The 20,780-nt window shown below is 42.8% G+C and overlaps 1 protein-coding gene and 1 long non-coding RNA gene across 2 annotated transcripts in view; one reads left to right on the plus strand and one right to left on the minus strand.

The window, feature by feature from the left end:
- CCDC60 (coiled-coil domain containing 60) overlaps nt 1-20,780 on the plus strand; it is a 205,132-nt gene that overhangs the window by 22,094 nt on the left and 162,258 nt on the right. The gene's annotated exons all lie outside the window — the stretch shown is intronic.
- LOC144333149 (uncharacterized) lies at nt 1,659-17,819 on the minus strand. The gene is made up of 4 exons (XR_013401553.1): nt 17,686-17,819; nt 2,627-2,697; nt 1,919-1,986; nt 1,659-1,782 (listed from the first exon to the last, which is right to left on the minus strand). It is a non-coding gene; the product is annotated as an uncharacterized LOC144333149 (long non-coding RNA).

Raw genomic sequence — 20,780 nt, forward strand, 5'->3', positions numbered from 1 at the left:
GGCAAGGCGAGCTACACACTTCTAAACAACCAGATCTCATGAGCACTCACTATCATGAGGATAGTACCAAGGGGGATGGTGCTAGATTCATAGAGGATCCACCTCCACAATCCAATCACCTCCCACCAGGCCCCACCTCCAACACTGGGGATTACAATTTGACATGAGATTTGGGTGGGACATAGATCCAAACCATGTCAGGTGATTACATGCAATATTTGTCTTCCTATGGCTGGCTTATTTCACTTACTATAATGACCTCTCGTTCCCTATAAGGTGATTAGACCAGGAAGGCTCCACCCTCATGGGTGGGGTTGTCATTATTATAAAAGGGTGAGTTTGGTCCTTTCTCACCCCTCTCTTGCCCTTCTACCTTCCACCACGGGATGACAGAGCAAGAAGGTTCCCACAAGATGCCAGCCCCTCAATCTTGGACTTCCCAGTCTCCAGCATTTTCAGCCAATAAATTTCTGTTCATTATAAATTACTCAGTCTTAAGTAGTCTGTTATAGCAGCACAAAACAGACTAAGACAACCAGAACCCAGAAAACCCCTTCAAACATCCTCCCAGACATGGTCCTCCTTCTACCCAATGGTAACCACCATCCTGACTTCTATCACCATCAATTATTTTTGCCTGTTTCTTGACATTATATAAGTGAATAATACTGGGTATACTCTTTTGGATCTGGATTCATTTGCACAATGTTATGTTTATGGGAGTCATTTATATTTTTGCGCATCACTGTCATTTGTTCATTATCGTTGCTATATAGTATTCTACAATATGAATGTACCACAATCTATTTATCTGTTTACTTCTTGAAGGACTTTTGGGTTGTGGTTTTTTTCAGGGAGAAGATGGGAGTGGAGCTATTACAAAACGCTATGAATATTTTTTGTACAATGCCTTTTGGTGAATAAATGTAGATTTCCCATGAGTGGAATTGCTGGCCAGAGGAAATGCATATGTTCAGCCTTATAAACTTTATATGCTACCAGACAGTTATCCATAGGGGTGGTTCAATTTATACTATCACCAGCAGTGAAGGAAATTTCCAGTTGGCCCACATCCTCAACAATCTTGGTATTGTGAGTGTTTTTCATTTCAGTTATTCTGGCGGTTCTTAGTAGTATTACATTGTGGAAATGCTTTAATTTGCATTTCCTTAATGCCTAATGAGATTGAGTATGTTTTGATAGGTTTATTGGCCATTTGGATATATTATTTCATGAAATGCCAGTTCAAGTCTCTTGTTCATTTTTCCGTTGTTATACACATCTCAGATCTACTTCCAGATATGGGGAAACAAGCACTGGTGTAGGTGAGAGTGAAAATCTGTGCATTCTTGGAACATGGTTTTAAATACACCAAGACCCTTTATGTAGTCATTTCACTTTTAGGTGTTGATTGCATGGAAATATTCCTAATAAGTACTGTCCTCAAGAATAAGTATTGAGAATATTGAGTACTTATACATATATTTTAAAATATATAGATAGAAGCTTATCACAGGTCTATTTTATCAAAAATCTTTTAGTTGCAAGCAACAGAAAACCCTCTCAAATTTACACAAGCAAAAAATATTGGAATCAGAGGTTCACATTACAGAAACTCTAAGGTTTCAGGCATAGCTGGATCCAGGAGTTTAGACAAAGTCATCAAGAATCTGCCTATATTCATTGTCTCTATTTCCATTTGTGATGGTTTCATTCTCAGGCAAGAGCTCTCTATTGAGTGTCAGAATAGCCACCAGCAGCTCCAGGTTTAAATTCTTCTGGCTTAGGAACAGCAGGGAAAAAAAAAAAATAAGCTTCTCTTTCCCTAAAGAACTATCAAGGGTCCCAAAATAATCACCCCTGAGTTAGTCACCTGGAGCCCAGAGACCAGAGTTACCCACATTTGAGCAACACGTACTGAGGATGGAGAAGGGATAAGTCTTGAGACAAAACTCCAGGTGCTTTGATCAAAAGAAGGCAGCCCAACTGTTGACAAGACAAAAACAGTTAGTGTCTATTCCATCAACATCAATCATATTTTCAAAAAACTGGCAACAGCCCAAAATGTGCACCAATAAGAGAATCAAATAATAAGTCATGTCCATGCATACTGTGGAATATTATGCAGCCACTAAAATAAACAAGATAAGTCCATACATATAAACATGGAAAGATGGTCATTGTGCATAGTTTGATGAGGGCAGTGATTATTATATGTACAGTATAATGAGTATGGCCATATAATTTATTGCCCAACTTGGACACTTTTCAGAGTAAAATTAGGTGCATAATCAGTTATCCTGGAAAAATACATATAAAGTAAGATTGTCCTGGACAAACACATACGTATTGTGGCCAGAATTCTAATCCTATCTATCTTATATCTATAGTTGTGTCTATATCTCTCTATCTATCAATCAATCAATCTATCTATCTACCTACTTGTATATATTTATGATTTGTTTTTATGTAACACTTGGAGGTTGATCCTAGGACACATGAGAAGGGGCTTAGGGGAGACTCAGCCCTTTTAAATTTGAGATGTAAATTACATGCCATAAAATGTTTAAAACTTAAGTTACAGCTCAATTAAATTTTCATATTCTGTATACCTGTTAACCATCACCTTAATAAATGTATAAAACATTCCAGAAGATTTTCTCATCTCTTCCTAATCAATGCTGCACCCACTTCTCCCTGCAATAAATAAATAAACAAATAAATAAATAAATACTACACCCACCACAGAGGTAACCAGTATTCTAACTTCACAATAGTTGAGTTGTGTCCATTCTTGAACTTCATGTAATGAAATCATAGGGTATATTCTGTTTTACCTCTGGCTTCTTTTGCTCAGCATTACATCTGGGTGATTTAATCCACAGTGTTGCATGTATCAGTAGTTTATTATTTTTCATTGGTAACTAGTATTTTCTTGTATGAATGTACCATAATTATTTCTTTACCCTCTCATTGCTAGACATATGAAGTGTTTTCCATTTAGGACTATTACAAGTAAATCTTCTTGGACATTCTTTTACATGTCTTTTGGGTGAACGTATACACTAGATTTTCTTAGCTGGGTCATAGAATAGGAATATGTTTAGTTTAATCAGAAACTGACCCACAAGGTGGCTCACGCCTATAGTCCCAGCACTTTGGGAGGCCGAGGTGGGCAGATCACTTGAGGCCAGGAGTTTGAGACCAGCTTGGCCAACATGGCAAAATCCCATCTCTACTAAAAATACAAAAATTAGCGGGTGTGGTGGCACATGCCTGTAATCCCAGCTACTCGGGAGGCTGGGGCAGGAGAATCGCTTGAACCCAGAAGCTGGAGGTTGCAGTGAGCCAAGATCGTGCCACTGCACCCCAGCCTGGGCAATAGAGCCAGCCTCCGTCTCAAAAAAAAAAAAAAAAGAAAAGAAAAGAAAAGAAAAAAGAAAAAACAGAAATTGGCAGGATTCCAGCATTCCAAGGTGTCAGCCATGTATGAGAGCTCAAGTTGCTCCACATCCTCATCAAAATTTAGTCTTCCTTATTTTAGCCTCTCTGGTGAGTGTGTAGTGATACCTCATTGTGCTTTTAACCTGAATTTTCCTGCTGAGTAATGTTGTTGAACAACTTTTCATGTTGTTACAGATAATTTGGATTCCTCTTTTGTGAATGCCTGTTTGAGTCTTCTGTCTTTGCAAAATTTTGTCTTTTGTTATTGATTTTAAGCGTTCTTTATATAGTCTAGGTATGAGTCCTCTGTGTGTGTGTGTATTCACGAAGTGCCTTTTTATTCCTTTAATGGTGCCTTCTATAAGCAGAAATTCTTAAATTTAACAAAGTCAAATTTGTCCATTCTCTTTGTTATAGTTGGAGCTGTTTTTCTATATTTATTAGAAAGCCACAAGACACAGCTATTAATATTGCTTTAAACAGTCAGTATTCTATCCAGATATTCCTACATTTGCTCCATCTGGTCTCATCATTCTATTCTGTGGGCACCTGTTTCCATCTGGGATCCACTTTCTGCAGCCTGGAGAGCTGCTTTAGTGTTTCCTGTAGTGCAGACTTGTTGGTGGTGAGGAATTTCCTGAGCTTTTGTAGGTGCAAAAATACCTTTATTTTGCTACCATTTTTGAAAAATACTTTTATTGGATACAGAACTGTAGATGAGCAGGTTCTTGGGATTTGCGGCGTTTGGGGTTTTCATTTTTTAGCACTTTAAATATGTCATTCTGTTGTTTTATGTCTTTCATAATTTCTAAGCAGCACTCTTCACTCTCTGAAATTTAGTTCTTGTTTGCTTCCATGACTCTCCAGTGCCTTAGAAAATATGACCCTTGTAATTTATCTTTCATCTTCTCATTGTTGCAATGAAAACAATAGACTTTCACTAACTGCCACAACCTACTCAGAAATTGAAAACAAGCTTTAATTTGGGGGAGTTTCGAGCTAGGATATTTGCTTCCCTTCCTTCTTCTCTCCTTCCTTCTTTCTTTGTTTTGACTTTGACATACTCATTTATTTTTAATCAACTTTTTGAGGTGTAATTTACATACAATCAAATGGACACATTTTAAGTCTACAGTTCAATGAGATTTGACAATTGTATGCACCCATGTAACTACCATCCCAATCAAGATATAGAGCATTTTTATAGTCCCCAAAAGACCTCTCGCACCCATTTGAAGTCAATCCACTCCTCCTACCCTAAAACCCAGGCAACCCCTCATCTATATTCTATCACTGTAAGTTCATTCTTTTTCTGTTTTCCAATTTCCTATAAATCGAATCACATAGTATATGCCCTTCTGTGTCTTGCTTCTTTCATCCAACATGTTTTTGAGACTCATCATGTTGTTGGACATATCAGTGGCCTGCTCTCTTTTATTACTGAATAATAATATGAATCATACGAATATAAGAGAGTTTCTCCATTCGCCTGTTGATGCACAGTTGGGTCCGTTCCAGTTTTTCCTCCTTTTAAAAATCTGAGAAGATAAAAGTAATTTGCCAGTGCATCTTATAATTGATGCCCACACTGGTAACAGAGCACAGACTCCATGTTTGTGTAAGATGCAGCCTGGATAGGGGGATCTCCCGTTGGACAACCTCAAGCATAATGAGTGTTGCAGAAAGGCAAGCACAGGCTGTCACAGGAGCAAACAGCAGGAAGACCTCGTTTTGTTCAGAGATTCAGGAAAAGCTCCCTGAAAAAGCATTTGAGATGAGAGCCAAGGATGACAAGGATGACTGGGAGTGAATGATGCAAAGACTGAGACAGGCTCTGAGGTGTATAGAAAACTCAGTGGACATGGAAGGCAGATGAAAATTAGTATATCACCAAACATCTACACAGTGAGGCAGACGTTGTGATAGACATTTCTTAAAAATATTATTCCCTTTAATCCTCAGAACACCTGTGAGAAGTATACTAAGCTCCATTTTATGAACGATGAATCAGATTCAAGGAGATGAGGTAACGTGTCCCAGGTGACAGCATTAGTGGTGATAGCAGGATTTGAACCCAGCTCTCTCTGACCTCAAAACTCATGCTTCCTCCCTGTCCTGAGACCAACCCTGGTTAGACTGATTGCAAAGGAGATGGAACAAAAGGGACAGATTCAAGAAGGATCAACATGTTCCTGGCAGTAATGAACACTAAAAAAAGTTCTATTTACTGAATGAATAAATGTCCAAGGAAAGGAAATCCTTTAGCATATTGTCTGTGTTTCCTCATTTGTATTTAGTTCATTGTTTAAATTAAAAATAAAGACACTGATGACTGACAAATTTATTAAATCGTATGCAGTCTACCCTGAAATTGTCACATTATACAAATGTAGACGTGTGTGTGTGTGTGTGTGTGTGTGTGTGTGTTTTGTTTTGCAGTCAGAGGCAAGAGCTAAAAGAAAGCAAGATCAGAGAAATACCAAGAGGTGTTTACAAACTAAAGGGCAAAGGGATCTATCAGTTAACCAAACCAAGATAAATAGAACTGCCAATTAACTTTATATTCTCAGAAGCAGTACGCAAAGAACGCTGCCTGAACAATGAAAGTGTTGCTGCAAGCTTTCATATTTGGTGTTGTCTGCATGCAATTTGTTTCTTTTACATAGAAATATGTGGTATTAACAGACGAATGTGATTAGAATACCAGCGGAAGCTCTCTTTGATAGGAGACACACAGGCAGGCGCCTAACAGCCTATGGAGATCAAGACAGTTTCTCTCCAGTAAACTCACAAATTGCGGGGAACATGATCTGCTTAATAAGTAAAGGGCAAAGGGGCCAAGATTATAATGTTGAAAAGATCCAGGCTTCCCACCTGGAGTCCTGGCCTCACAGTAATAATAAGAATAAAGATGTATTGAGATATATCTATAGCTAACTATATAAATAGACAGATAGATATACACACATACACTGCGCTAAGATGCTTCACGTGAACTCCCTCATTTCACCCCCAAACAACCACAGGGTAGATGATTTATCCCCATTTTAGATACAAGAAAATTCTAATTAGTACGTCACTGAAGATCTACACAGTAATACAGATGTTGCGTTAGACATTTTAAAAAAATATTCCATTTAATCCTCAGAACAGCTGTGAGAAGTATACTAAGCTCCATTTTATGAATGAGGAATCAGAGTCAAGGAGATGAGATAACATGTCCCAGGTGACCGTGTTAGCGGTCATAGCAGGATTCGAACCCAGCTCTGTCTGTCTTCAAAACTCATGTTTAGGAGACTCTTCTGCTTTCCACCAAAGCCCTTGATTTTAACCTTTGCTGTCTCCTGAATCCACACTTCTCATGAAGGAAGAGCAAGGTGGAGATGGGATAGGGCAAAGGATGACTGACTCTCTGACTGGAGAGCCTGGGAAACCCTCATTTTCACACACACACAGAAAACTGTGCCCTGGGTGGGGGCGGGGGCTCCATGAGAAAATCAAGTAGCAAGAGAGAGTCTTAACATGCTTAGATGTCATGTGCCCATTCTCCTGATTTAATGGATGATAAAACTGAGATCCAGGACAAGGGCAGTGAGACAGTGAGGGTCTCTTAGAATGAGTACAGCCTCAGGGACCCACCCCATGTACCTGTGGGATCAAGACGAGCCAGAGGACACCTCCTAGGTAAGAACAGAAGGAATAGAAAAATCTTAGGGTTTCTTGTTGTTGTTGTTGTTGTTGTTACAGAGTCTCGCTCTGTTGCCCAGGCTGGAGTGCAGTGGCACAGTCTCGGCTCACTGCAACCTCCACCTCCCAGGTTCAAGCGATTCTCCTGCCTCAGCCTCCCAAGTAGCTGGGATTACAGGCATCCGCCACCATGCCTGGCTAATTTTTGTATTTTTAGTAGAGACGGGGTTTCACCATGTTGGATAGGCTGGTCTCAAACTCCTAACCTCAGGTGATCCACACGTCTCAGCCTCCCGAAGTGCTGGGACTACAGGCATGAGCCACTGCACCTGGCCTGAAAACACTTATATCGTACTCACTATGTGCCAGACACAATTCTAACCACTTTTTCACAGATTAACTCAGTCTTCAAACAATCCTAAAAATTAGATAGGATTATTTCCTGCATTTTACAGATGAAGAAACTGAGGCACAGAGAGATTAAGAGGACTTGCACAAGGTCATGCAGGGCTATAGTCCTATCCTCTGAAGTAAGTTTAACCCTCTCCAGAAAGAGCCCTTGAGTCTCCTTCTTCTTGTTCCTTCAAAGTCACTCATAGCTTTCCTTCCCTACATGATAATCCCACCTCCTATATCCTCTAAGTCCCCCAAACTCTGCATTTGAAATATTATAGGATCTTCACATATCTATTTGATAGTATAGAATGAGATGTCTATTTTAGTGTTTGTGTGCCTGAGTTATGGAGGTCTGAGTCCCAGGTTTGCCCTTAGCTGTGACCTTGGGTAAGCTTAGTACAATGTAGAGGTCAACATGACAGCTCTGCCCAAAAGTCCATGAAGTGACAAACAGATAAACAAGATATAGCATGTCCATACAGTGGAATATTATTCAGCCATGAGAAGGAATGATATACTAATACAAGCTGCAACAGGGAAGAACCTTGAAAACATTCTTCAAAATAAAAGAAGCCGGTCACAAATGTCATATGGTCACATCATATGACATGATCCATTTTTATGAAAGTACAAACCAGGGAAATCTATAGCGACAGAAAGTAGATTTGGGGTTTCCAGGGGCTCAGAAGCCTGGGGGGATAATGAGGTAATATAGAAAGGGTTTTTTTTTTTTTATTTGATGAAAAGTTTCTAAAATTGATCATGGTGATGGTTGCACATATCTGTGAGTCTATTAAAAACTGTTGGCGAGGTGGTGGGCGCCTGTAGTCCCAGCTACTCGGGAGGCTGAGGCAGGAGAATGGCGTAAACCCGGGAGGCGGAGCTTGCAGTGAGCTGAGATCCGGCCACTGCACTCCAGCCTGGGCGACAAAGCGAGACTCTGTCTCAAAAAAAAAAAAAAAAAAAAAAAAAAACTGTTGAACTGTACACTTTAAATGGGTGAGTTGTATTGTGTATGAATTATATGTCAATAAATCTGTTTTTTCTGAAGTAAAAAAGAAGAACAAGAAGAAGGAGGAGGGGGAGGAGGAGGGGGGGGGAGGAGGAGGAGGAAAGAAGGAAGAAGGAGAGAAAAGAAGGAGGAGGAGGAGGAGGGGAGGGGGAGGAGGAGAAGGAGGAGGGGGAGGTGGAAGATGGAGGAAGGGGGAGGAGAGGAAGGGAGAGGAGAGGGAGGGGGAGGAGGGGAGGGGGAGGGAGGAAGGAGAGGAGCTTGAGGAGGGGGAGGAGGAGGGGGAGGAAAAGAAGAAGAACCCTCTGATGCAAGAATTCCTGGGTTCAAGCCCCAGAGCTGCCATTTTATAGCTGTACAACCTTGAGCTACTGGCCCAAACCTCATTTTTCTTGTCTAATAAATATTAGCTGAGAATGATTGTAAATGATGTTAAAATGTTTAGCAACCAGTATGGCTAGGACACCGGACCCGCCATTAACCCTTTTGTTGCTGGATCATGTGAAAGTCCAAGGAGCTTGCTGGAGAGGGACTGGAGTGGTCAGGGGAACACAGCGGGGTACTCTTGGCCTCACATTCATGAATTACGCCTTCCCACTTCTGAGCTGAGAATTTGCAGCCATGGGGGAAGCCATCTAAAATTAGGTTTGTCATCAGCAGCTTCTAAAGGTTGTACCAGTAGCCTCAACTTTCCAATACATGCCCTTTTGCCCTTTAGCACCATTTTGCAGTGCAGCTAGTTCCATGTAATTAACACAAGTTCATAAATGTGCCCACCTTGGGTTTCCATGACAATCCCTGCTCGTAATTAACGTGGCCCGGTTGCATCTCTGCGCTTCGGTTCAGGCCAACCTCCACTTAGTCACCACTTTATTTGTAATAGCCCAAATTTAATTGGTGCTAATTATTTCTCTTTCTATGCTGGTGTTAACCTGATCGTTTTGTAGTTCTTTTTCCCCCATTTCCTCTTGTTTTTCTGAACTAACATCTAGAGAGGATGAAGAAAGAGGAGTGGGTGGGGAGAGACAATGCCTATTCTCTTTGGTGACAGAGGAAGAACTGTGGAAAGGTAAGAGTCTCAATATCCAACCACACAGTGAGGTCTCAGCTGGTAGAACTCAAGGCTGCAGAACTAGGGATACAGGAGGTAAAAGCAGGCGTGCAGGTTGGTACGAGAGAAGAAAATAACACAAGCATGACCTTACAGGAGGCCTTCCTTGCCTGTGCTGGAGGAATGAACGCCAAATCCAGGCCTGAGAAGTAGCCATATTTGGAGAGAAAGACACTCGCAATGTAGGTTTCAAAAAGATTTACAACGCACAAAGCACCAAGCTCATCTCCAAGGAAGTCTCTCCTTTCAATCCAGAAAAGGGTGGACGCTGCAAGTGCAGAGCTGACAAACAGCATTCCTGGGGGATGGGAGAAGCTCTCTAGTTTTATTGGGTTAGAAAAAACACTTGTATTGCATTACATTTCTTACATCTGCAGAGCGCCAGAGATTCAGAGGGCTGCAGAACTTTAAAGCCCAGTGAATCCTTGAAAGCTAATGTAAGCTCCCTGGCGATCATCTTGCCAGAGAAACAGTGATGCATAGTGGTTAAGAATATGGACTTGCTCACTGGCTGTGCAACCACAGGCAAGTTACTTTGCCTCTCTGAGCCCCACAGTCTCCATCTACAAATGGAGAAAATAATAGTACTTAGCTCATGGGGTTGTTAGGAGGATGTTAGGAGGATGTAATTAGTTCGTGGGGTTGTTAGGAGGTTAATGTGTTGAAGCAGCATCCTGTATGTTGTGTTTGTTAATTACTATTGCCTGCTGCCTCCCAGTACCCAGCACAGGGCCTGGCCTGGAGCAGGTGCCAGTAAATGGTTGTTGAATGAATGAATGTGGTGAAATGGGGGTTCAGAGGCTTGCCAAGGGCATCAGTAAGTGCCTCAATTATTCAGAATTTTGCCTTTTAATCCACCACCTGAAAGCAGGGATTTCAAATGTAAATGTCTTCAAGACCTAGGCAGGAAATACAAATGAGTAAATTCAGCTTGGGGATAAGGACGTATACCTCCCTATCAAACACAAGAAGACACCAGGCCAGACCAGCTTTGAGGCCGCTTCAGGAAAGGTGGTCACTTAATGTGTTCCAACGTGCCTGAACCTGTCCGATGCCTGATTCAGTCCCATAAGCCCAACCTCGCACTCAGACAATTCCAAACAACACAATCCATTTCTAAAGTTCAATTTCTCTCCAACCCACAGAATCCATAGTGAATTAAGGAAAGCGTATCAAATATAATCATGCACTATTGTTAAGTTCTTGGCAAAGTTGCCAAATGTCAGGCAGACGGCGTACCCCATGGTGCATTCCACGTCCGGGACTATGGCTTAAGTTGTCATGATAATGAATTGCCGTGCTCACTTAGGCTTGGGAATAGATCCAGAATATCATGTCGAGTTGAGAAAGGAAGTACCTCGCAAAGGTGACACCTTGTACCTCATTTGCAAGGCAACAATCCCAAACACACATCAGAGGTATGGATAGATGAGAGAAGGTTATTTTCAACACAGCTCTTTAAAACTGTACGTGAGGGCCTGAAATCCATGTGAAGGGGTCACATGGACCGAGCAGTCCACTCCTCCCTGCTCATCTCAGGAACAGCTCTGACATCTCACCAACAACCTAGGCCTTGAACGCTGAAATGTAGAAGCTCAGTAATAATTTAAGCCTGGAAGTAGGGGGGCATTCATCAAAAACACTTACTCTTCAACAATTTGGTTTAGAATATGAGGCAGGCATAATGGCTCATGCCTGTAATCTCAACACTTTGGGAGGCTGAGGCAGGAGGATCACTTGAGCCTAGGAGTTTGAGGCCAGCCTGGACAACATAGTGAGACCCCATCTCTACAAAATAATTTCAGAAAACTTAGCCAGGTATAGTGGCACACCCCTGTAGTCCCAGGTACTTAAGAGGCTGAGGTGGGAGGATCCTTTGAGCCCAGGAGGTTGAGGCTGCAGTGAGCCATGATCATAGCACAGCACTCCAGCCTGGGTGACAAAGTGAGACACTGTCTCTAATTTAAAAAATAAAATAAAATAGTAGCTTTTTAATCACCCTGGGCCTGGATCCTAATGCCTCAGCGTTTGGATGGGTTGGTTCTGTCTACCTGATTCCATTTCTTGAGACAGCCTTGTGTTTCTTCATTAAACCACCATCACTGGGAACTTGATTCCTTCTATAGGGTAACAAGATCAGATCATGACGTTGTGTCTCCATCAGCACAGTAGATACTTGAGATAATTAACAAAAAAATGCAAGACACTGTCCCCATCCCAAGAGGTACCCATGTCCAATAGGAGAGAGGGGAGGAAGGGCTCAAAGCCAGAAAATTCCAGGGATTTTTCTCCAGAGCCCAAATCTCATAGTTCCCAACCTATTCCCAAGGCCTGGATAGAGCAGTGGCTCAATAAATAGTTGTGGAATGAATGAGTGAATGAATGACTCAGTCTGCTTTGTGTCAGAAAAAAAACAGCTACCCTTATAGTCAGAGCTGGGTTAGAATTCCATGTCTACTGCTTAAAGGCCATCAAATCTTAGTCAAGACACTTCTCTTTTCTGAGCCTGCAGTTTTCCCATTGGTGGGATCTCAGAAGCCCTCCCAAGCTGCTGCTTTGATTTTCTAAAACAAACCACAGCATCCATCCAGTTCTTCAGGCAGCTCTGTTTCCTATCCCCAGAGTTGTTCATTTCTTTAGGAATAGGTTTTTCTCCAGGCTTTAAGAAACAAACCATCTTGGAATTCTTCCTGCAGAGCTTGGCCAGGAGTTCCCCGCCTTGGTTCTGGGAAGAGTCCATCCACTACAGCCCACATCCATTATTAAAAGGGGCTTGTGCTGAGGCCCTGTGATGATCGCACCCAAGGACTCTCTCAATCTGGTGATCCCAGGTGGGAGGTGGCATTAGGACAGAGGTTAGAATGGCAGGTAAGCATGATCTTAGGCCAGGCGCGGTGGCTCACCCTGTAATCCCAGCACTTTGGGAGGCCAAGGCGGGTGGATCACTTGATGTCAGGAGTTTGAGACCAGCTGGGCCAACATGATGAAACCCTGTCTCTATTAAAAATACAAAAAAAAATTAGCCCAGGGTGGTGAATCATGCCTGTATTCCCAGCTACTTGGGAGGCTGAGGCAGGAGAATTGCTTAAGCCCAGGAGGCAGAGGTTGCAGTGAGCTGAGATCACACCACCGCACTCCAGCCTGGGTGACAGCAAGACTGTGTCTCAAAAATAAAAAATAAGAATGGCAGGTAAGCATGATCTTTAAGAGTTAGGCTAGCCTGGGCTTGAAGCCAGGCTCCTCAACTTACTGGCTATGCCACTTTGACTCTCTGAGCTCTGATCTGCAAAACTGGGGCATAATGTCAATCTCTCAAGAGACTGTGAGGTTTAGAGCTGATGCATAGAGCCCTGGTAACTAGGAACCACCCTCCCATACCATGGCCTCCAGGGTCCTGGGGTAACATAAATCAAGACAGAGACAGTCACTGGGAAAAATCTCAGAGATTTGATTGACACATAATCCCCCACATTATGGAAGTTAGGCAGTGCCGTAGTCCAAAGATGCTTCTGGAAAATGCTTCAGTCTTCAACTTCCACCTACGAATCCCCACTCAGAGAGATATCTTGGTGCTTGAGTCCTCCCGCCTTATCAGCAGGCATGACATAGATATCACACAACACCTGGGCCCTAGAGATGGTTGCACAACCCACTAAACAAGCCACAATACCTGGGCCTTAGAGGTTGCTGCACACGCCATGGTGACACGCAGGGTAATTTTAAATGGACAGCCACTTTTACTCTTCATTGTTTATGATGTGTTAATTTCAATAGTGCATTAGGAAAACTCTAACAAGCACTTTCAAAAGCATAATGTCCTGGATATTATTGCTTAGGAGAGAACTAAAGTAGATACTTAAGGGTTTTTTTTTTGTTTAATGTTACTATAAAGAAAAATATTAATAGTAAAAGAGGCAGTGCATGAGTACCACAACAGATTATGATGATTGTAAGTGAACGTTTGAATTTTGGGAAACGTGGAATCAGGAGGAGGGAGAAATGTCAGGTTTAAGCTACCGAGTGGGTGGTGTCTCCATTACAACGCACTGAAATGCAGTCAAGGTGGCTGACCTCGATCTAACCCTGGAGCAACTTTAACTTCCTGATGCTAAATGGGGAGCTCAGAATATAACTCCAACTAACTCCCTTACAGTCATAAAATGCCTAGCACATAGCATTTACTCAGTAAATAATCTGTGATTCTTTTGGTGGTGCTTAAGAGAACACTGATTGACCAAAAGGAAAGCTGGCTCCAATCACTCTAAACCCCACCAGCAGCTATGTGACTCTGAGCCAGTTACTTAACCTCTCTGAGCCTCAGTTTCCTCATTTGCAAATAGGGGTTTTCATCAGTCCAACCCTGCTTATCACAATTGAGGCACTGTCAATAGAAGCTTGCTGCCAAACCACTTACTACGTGCCTCTGAGTGTGGGACTGTGTCTGGCACCGTACTGAGCAATTTCAGCAAAGAGGAGCAGTGTGGTGGACTTGAAACTGCACTGGTGAAAGTTTATGCTTTAGTTTTGCCACCAAAAATCTGTGCAAACTTATGCAAGATTCTTTCTCTCCTGGGGGGGTGTTAGTTCCCTCATCCGTAAAATGAGATGGGGGGGTCCCCCTTCATTTCCACAAGTTCTCATTAATAGAAGCTTGGCTTAGCCTCTTTTCTAGCCATCCAGATGTTTCTAAAATATACCAGCTCTGACATGGCAGAGACCAAACATGTGGATGATTGACTACATTTTTCACGTTTCATTTGTCATCTAGACAGGCTTTAAGTACGTGGATAATGAACCTGGAATTTCAAATGAACCTAAGCCAATTCCTTTCTCACTCTCTTTGAGGCAAGAAAGGTTTCTTTGAAGGAAATGAAGAGAACTTTATCTTTTTTTTTTTTCTACTCCTGACAGGACACCAGCTCTTGCCCAGGGGCCGAGTGGTAGGAAGGCAACTCACCACAGGGAGAAAACCTATGCTGAAGGGGCAGTTTTCTGTGCTGGTTAGATACACAGACTTTGAAATTCCAAAAGCTCTGGGTTCTAATCCCAGCTCTGCCTCTTAATGGCTGTTAGACTTTCATCTAGAGACTTAAGATCTGAGGGCCTTCCCGCCCTTATATGGATAATACTACTTTTGTCACTGGGTTATTGTGACGATTAAATAGATTAAAATATTAAATATAATGTATTACACCACTCCTCCATGGCAGCCATGAAGAAACTACCTATATGGGTCAGTGCTATTACTCTCCCCCATTTTACAGATGAGAAAACTGAGGCACAGAGAAGTTAACTGACTTGTCCAACTTCAGAGGTAGTAAGTATGGAGCTAGGAAAGGAAACCTGATAGAAATCATAAAGACAAATACATAGGTAGTTACAATCTGGATGGGAAAGGGTATGATGAGAAATGCTATAGAGGGGTGGTGGTGTTCCCGGAAAGGGGTCTTGATCGAGACCCCAAGAGAGGGTTCTTGGACCGCACAGAAGAAAGAATTCGGGGCAGTTCATAGAGTAAAGTGAAACCAAGTTTATCAGAGAAGTAAAAAAACAAAAGAATGGCTACTCCACAGGCAGAACGGAGGCATGGGCTGCTTAACTGAGTGTATTTATAGTTAGTTCTTGATTATATGCTAAACAAGGGGTGGATTTTTCACGAGTTTTCTGGGAAAGGGGCAAGCAATTCCCAGAACTGAGGGTTCCTCCTCCTTTTAGACCATATAAGGATCATTTCTGGTTGTTGCCTTGGCATTTGTAAACTGTCCTGGTGCTGGTGGGAGTGTCTTTTAGCATGCTAATGCATTATAGTTAACATAAAATGAGCAGTGAGGACGACCGGAGGTTACTTTCATTGCCATCCTTGTTTTGGTGGGTTTTGGCTGGCTTCTTTACCGCATCCTGTTTTATTAGTAGGGTCTTTGTGACCCATATCTTGTCATACCAGTCCTGCCAACCGCCTATCTCATTCTGTGACTAGGAATGCCTCACCTCCTGGGAATGTAGCCCAGTTGGTCTCAGCCTCATTTTACCCAGTCCCTATTCAAAATAGGGTCGCTCTGGTTCCAGTGCCTCTGATGGTGGGGTTTAGAGATGACGCGTCTTAAGAATGTGTCTATATGGACAGAAACTTTTGCCCCAGTGATGTGCTGGTAAATGTTTAACAACCATTATGGAAAAAAACAAACAATCAAGCAAAAAACTCTAATTTGTAATGTTTGTTTGCCAATTTCTGTGGTGTAAATATTCCCACTGTGACCAATTTCAAGCTATTGATCACTGAACAAAGAATTGGGAAGAAGATGCATACAATCAGTTCTCACACAATCACTCTCACCAGCTAGTACACCATTGCTTCCTCCCCACTGGACCTGAAAGATCCCCCTGGGCTGTCTTTGCTGGGCCACATCCTTCCACCTTAGCTACTGACCCGTCAGAGAATGTCCCCATACAAATAACATGTGTCCATGAGCCTGTCCCCCCAACTGTCTCTCTATGAATAGCTCACTGAGGGCTGTGTTTTATTTAATCAATCAAAATAACAGGGTGTGGGGTCAGGGAGTGAGGGACCAGAGTCCTTCCTCCACCTAAACTGCTCCCTGTATATGACAAAGACAGTTTTCAGCAGAATGAACAGAAATAGAGCTGTGGAGGGAAGTGGCTTGGATGTCATGAAAATTTAATATGTTTCTGATGCATGCAGGATGCAATGTGGGGAAGTGGGTGAGCCAGAAGGCCCTGGGGCCAGTTTTCAAAATGAATCAAGTCCTCAGCTTCTTCCTGCAACAACCAGCCCGTCCCTCGAAGCTCTTAGTATAAAGTCTGATAAACGTCGAGCCACCTAATCGACTTGCCCGTCGTCTGTTTAAAAGACCTCTCCTGACTTTCCTCTGGTGAAAAGAGCAGAGTGGTAATCAGACAGAAAGGTCACATTATACCAAGAAATGTGGCTGCTGGAAGAGGGCCCACACACCCACGCCCATCCGGATTTGTGTGTTGGACACCTTTTCTCCTTGTATGTCATTAATAACAAAGAAAGCATGACCACATTGAGAGAAACCCACTTGCTAATACCCCAGTGAAGCTTAGCCCACTCATTTGGAACAGCAGAGGCACCCCTCTCTGAGCTGAAGATTGGGGTTTGCCAAAACCTGCCTTATACTATAAGGCTCTTCCTTGATCACTTTGATCCCTCCTGTCCTACCTTTCCAGGAATACCTGCAGGCATCCAATTAACCAGAATGAAGAAACAGGGCCGAGTGTGGTGGCTCATGCCTATAATTGCAGCACTTTGGGAAGCTGTGGCGGGCAGATCGCTTGAGTCCAGGAGCTCAAGACCAGCCTGGGAACCATGGTGAAACCCCGTCACTACAAAAAATAAAAAAATTAGCTGGGCATGGTGGCACGCACCTATAGTCCCAGCTACTTAGGAAGCTGAGGTGGGAGGATCGCTTGAACCTAGGAAATGGAGGCTGCAGTGAGCTAAAATTGAGCCACAGCACTCCAGGCTGGGCAACAAAGTAAGATTTTGTCTGAATAAAATAAAATAAAACAAAACAAAACAAAACTCAGGGGATGGTCCTAAGTACATAGTAGCAATCTCAGGATGCTGGCTTTGTCTGGTTCATTCCCAAACCTCCCTTAGGCGCCCATCCTTTAAACAGTGTGTCCCTATGTATTTCTAACAGTGCGGCTACTTTATAGGCAATAGTATAAGTAGTTGGGGCTGGAGTCATTTACCCATTTTGGAATATTGGGGGATGTTCTGTAGCTGCAGGGATTTAGGGCTAGAGAAAGGCGTTGTCTTTCTCTGGGCTGGATAGTTATTTGCAAGCTTCCACCAGACTGTGTGGATGGAGACTAAGCCCTCAATATTCCAACCCAGGCCAGGCACAGTGGCTCACACCTGTAAACCCAGCACTTTGGGAGGCCAAGGCATGCAGATTACTTGAGGCCAGAAGTTTGAGACCAGCCTGGCCAACATGGTGAAATCCCGTCTCTACTAAAAATGCAAAAATTAACTGGGTGTGGTGGCACATACCTGTAATCCCGGCTACTTAGGAGGCTGAGGCAGGAGAATTGCTTGAGCTTGGGAGGCAGAGGTTGCAGTGAGCTGAGATCGTGCAACTGCACTCCAGTCTGGGCGACAGAGCAACACTCCATCTCAAAAAAAAAAAAAAAAAAAAAAAAAAAAAGAGAGAGAGAAAGAAAAAGAAAGAAAGAAAGAAAAAAACATTCCAACCCAAGTCTCAAGAGACGGAGAAGTAAAATAAGAAGCCTTGTCTCTGTAACCACAAAAATCTGGTAAATTCAAATAATCAGTTCTGTTTTCTTTTTATTCTCACTGTTTACATGTGCAAGTAATAACATCACTACATTAACTCTGTAAACAGTTACAACATTATAAAGTTAAAAGTATCATTCACCATCATCCCAAACCAGTTTTACTCCAGAAGTAACAACTGGTCACTATAGAGTTATTAACTAACTAAATAGTTAATAACTAGATAGCTAATAACTAACAAAATAGTTACAAAATAGTTATTAACTATTTAGTGTGAGTCCTTCCATATCCCCACTTCTACGCACAACTAGTAGATGAAGAAATTTGGAATCAAACCCAGGAAAATTTGATTTCAAAGTCTCTTCATTTTACCTCTACACATATTTTTCTACACCGAATTTAACCGCTGTGTGAACACAGGCTCTTAAACCCTTTGCCAAGGAGCATAAGGAAGTGCTTGTGGTATGCCAGGCACGGAAGTGGCATCATTGTCTGGGGTAAATACTCGAGGTTTGCCGTCTCATGCCAGGGAAATTGAGGACGCAGACACACAAGAAGTGAGTTTGAGAGCACAGTTTTCGTAGGTGACAGAAAGAGAAAAGAGAATAGCTCTGTCTCTCGCAGAGACAGAGGGGCTCCTGAGTGGGACTTTCAGCTCCATGGTGAAATATTTGCACAGCGTTTTATAGACAAGCTTGAGGAGGTGGTGTCTGATTCACACAGAGCCCAAGAGATTGGTCAGATCAGGGATGACGTTTGCATAGTGTGCAAAGAAGCTGGCCATCCCACCCCAATCTCTCATTAGCAGACGGGTTCTCTACCTGGCCGGCGCCATGTTGTCTGTTCCTTACTGTACGCGTGGTTGACAACGAAAAGGGAAGATGGAGCAGCCATGTTGAACATGCCTCGCCCTCAGGTAGCCTTTTCCTATTCACACAGCTGCCCGCATTCACCCGTGCAAGCTTCTAGCTTGCTTTTCTATGTCTGCAGCCTGATTTTACAGGCTGCTCTTTGTTAGAAAAGAAATGATCTGGGGGCTGCCTTTTATTAAAAGGGAAATCTTACCAAGGACTCCTTCACCCTCACTATCTGCCTAAATAATTTCTTTCTAGGTCCTGTATCGGCGCTAGACCAAGTACCTCAGTTAATCTTTACAGCAGCCTCATGAGGGCCAGTGTTATTGGTCCCATTTTTGCAGGTCCACAGACTGAGGCTCAAGAAAATTAGGTAACTGGTCATAGAGCTAATAAGCATCAGAGATAGGATTGGAACCCAGGTCTGTCTATGCTCTTAACAAACATGGCACCTGCCTCCCAAGACACAGCTGAAATTTGCTGTCCCTCCAACAGTTGTAAGTAGATTGCTGAAATTGTTTTTGTTTTTGTTCTTGCCAAGATCCTCAAGGCACAAGCCTATATAATATCACAGGCAAAGCCCTATGCACAGGCCAAGACTGACACAGGCTTGTCAAGACAGCAGGCAGTGAGCCAGACCCATAGCTGAAACCTCCGTCTGTACATGGTGGGTAAGCCACCCATCTAAGATGTTGATAACAATCAATGCTCAGCCCAGAGCCAACACATTCTGGTGGGTCTGGGACAAGATGGCAAGGTCAGCAGACGACAACTTTCTTCAGCAGTTCTCCACTCATTCTGGAAGTCCCCAGCTCAGCCTGGCTTGGTTGTACCAGACAGAGGCCAATTCCAACATTGAAGGGGAGAAGAAAAAAAGAAAACACTAGGAGCTCATGCCAGACCTTTGCTAGGAAGCTAAAAATAGTTGTTGCTGCGGATGGCCACAGATGATGAAACACATATGCCAACATAATAACCGTGTGTAAAATCACCCCATGTGGGGTGTCCTCCAAACCACTCGCAATTAAGCTTAAGTGATGATATATATAGAACATCATTTTCCAGGTGGAGGACACTCAAATGTTTTGTGGCCTGGACACCCAGGAGATGTTGAAAGGGCTGGACTGGACCGAAGACCAGCCAGGGCTTGCATCTGGAGCCATTGGCAGCCTTACTGCCATCCATGAATGTTGACTGGGGACCCACAAGGCCCACAACACTGTTCTGCACTTTGTTGGGTTACAGGAACAAAAAGGAAGGATGCCATGCCATGGCAGAGGTGGGTAAGCTTCTTATCTAATCCTCATAGCAACTCTGAAATAGACACACTAATAATCATATAATGCCTGGCACAGAGTGGGTCTCAATGCAATGTTACTTAGACCCAGGGCTTTCTTGAAAGTATGTACAGTGAAATGTGCAAACAGATCAGATGGAGATGTAATTGCCATAGTCATACACAGTAATTCACCTGCACATGGTAATTGATGTGCGGGAGATGCTAACTATGGAAAGGTGATGACTGGTTTGAACTGATCCAGGGAAGCTACTGGAGGTAGGGTAACCCTTTGGCCATGACTTAAAAGTTAAGTAAGCAGAAGCCTGAACACCTTGCTTGGATATAAAGCAAAGCTACCTTTGAGAATTCCCAGCAGGTGAAATGCAGATGTTAATTACATATAGATGTGCATATACCTACAGATGTGTACAGTGGACAATCGAAAGTCAAGCCCAACTCAGTGGTTACTAAAGTGTTTGTAGGGGAGTGCAGGCAAGAAAGTATCTCAATGCCTCTATCTCTGAAACAGGCACAAATGGAATCAGACTGTGGAGCAGGACTGCAAGAAGTCTTCTAGTTCATGCCTCACACACACATTCTCTAGAAGATGACCACGTGTCTCAGAGACTTTTTCAAGATTTTTCAGTATTAGGTATAAATCCCTTGGATGCAGTTTTATTTTATATTCTTAAGAGGACAACCACAGTTGGGTGGGAACA

Source organism: Macaca mulatta, chromosome 11, assembly GCF_049350105.2.
Source record: "Macaca mulatta isolate MMU2019108-1 chromosome 11, T2T-MMU8v2.0, whole genome shotgun sequence".
In the NCBI taxonomy this organism is placed as follows: domain Eukaryota; kingdom Metazoa; phylum Chordata; class Mammalia; order Primates; family Cercopithecidae; genus Macaca; species Macaca mulatta.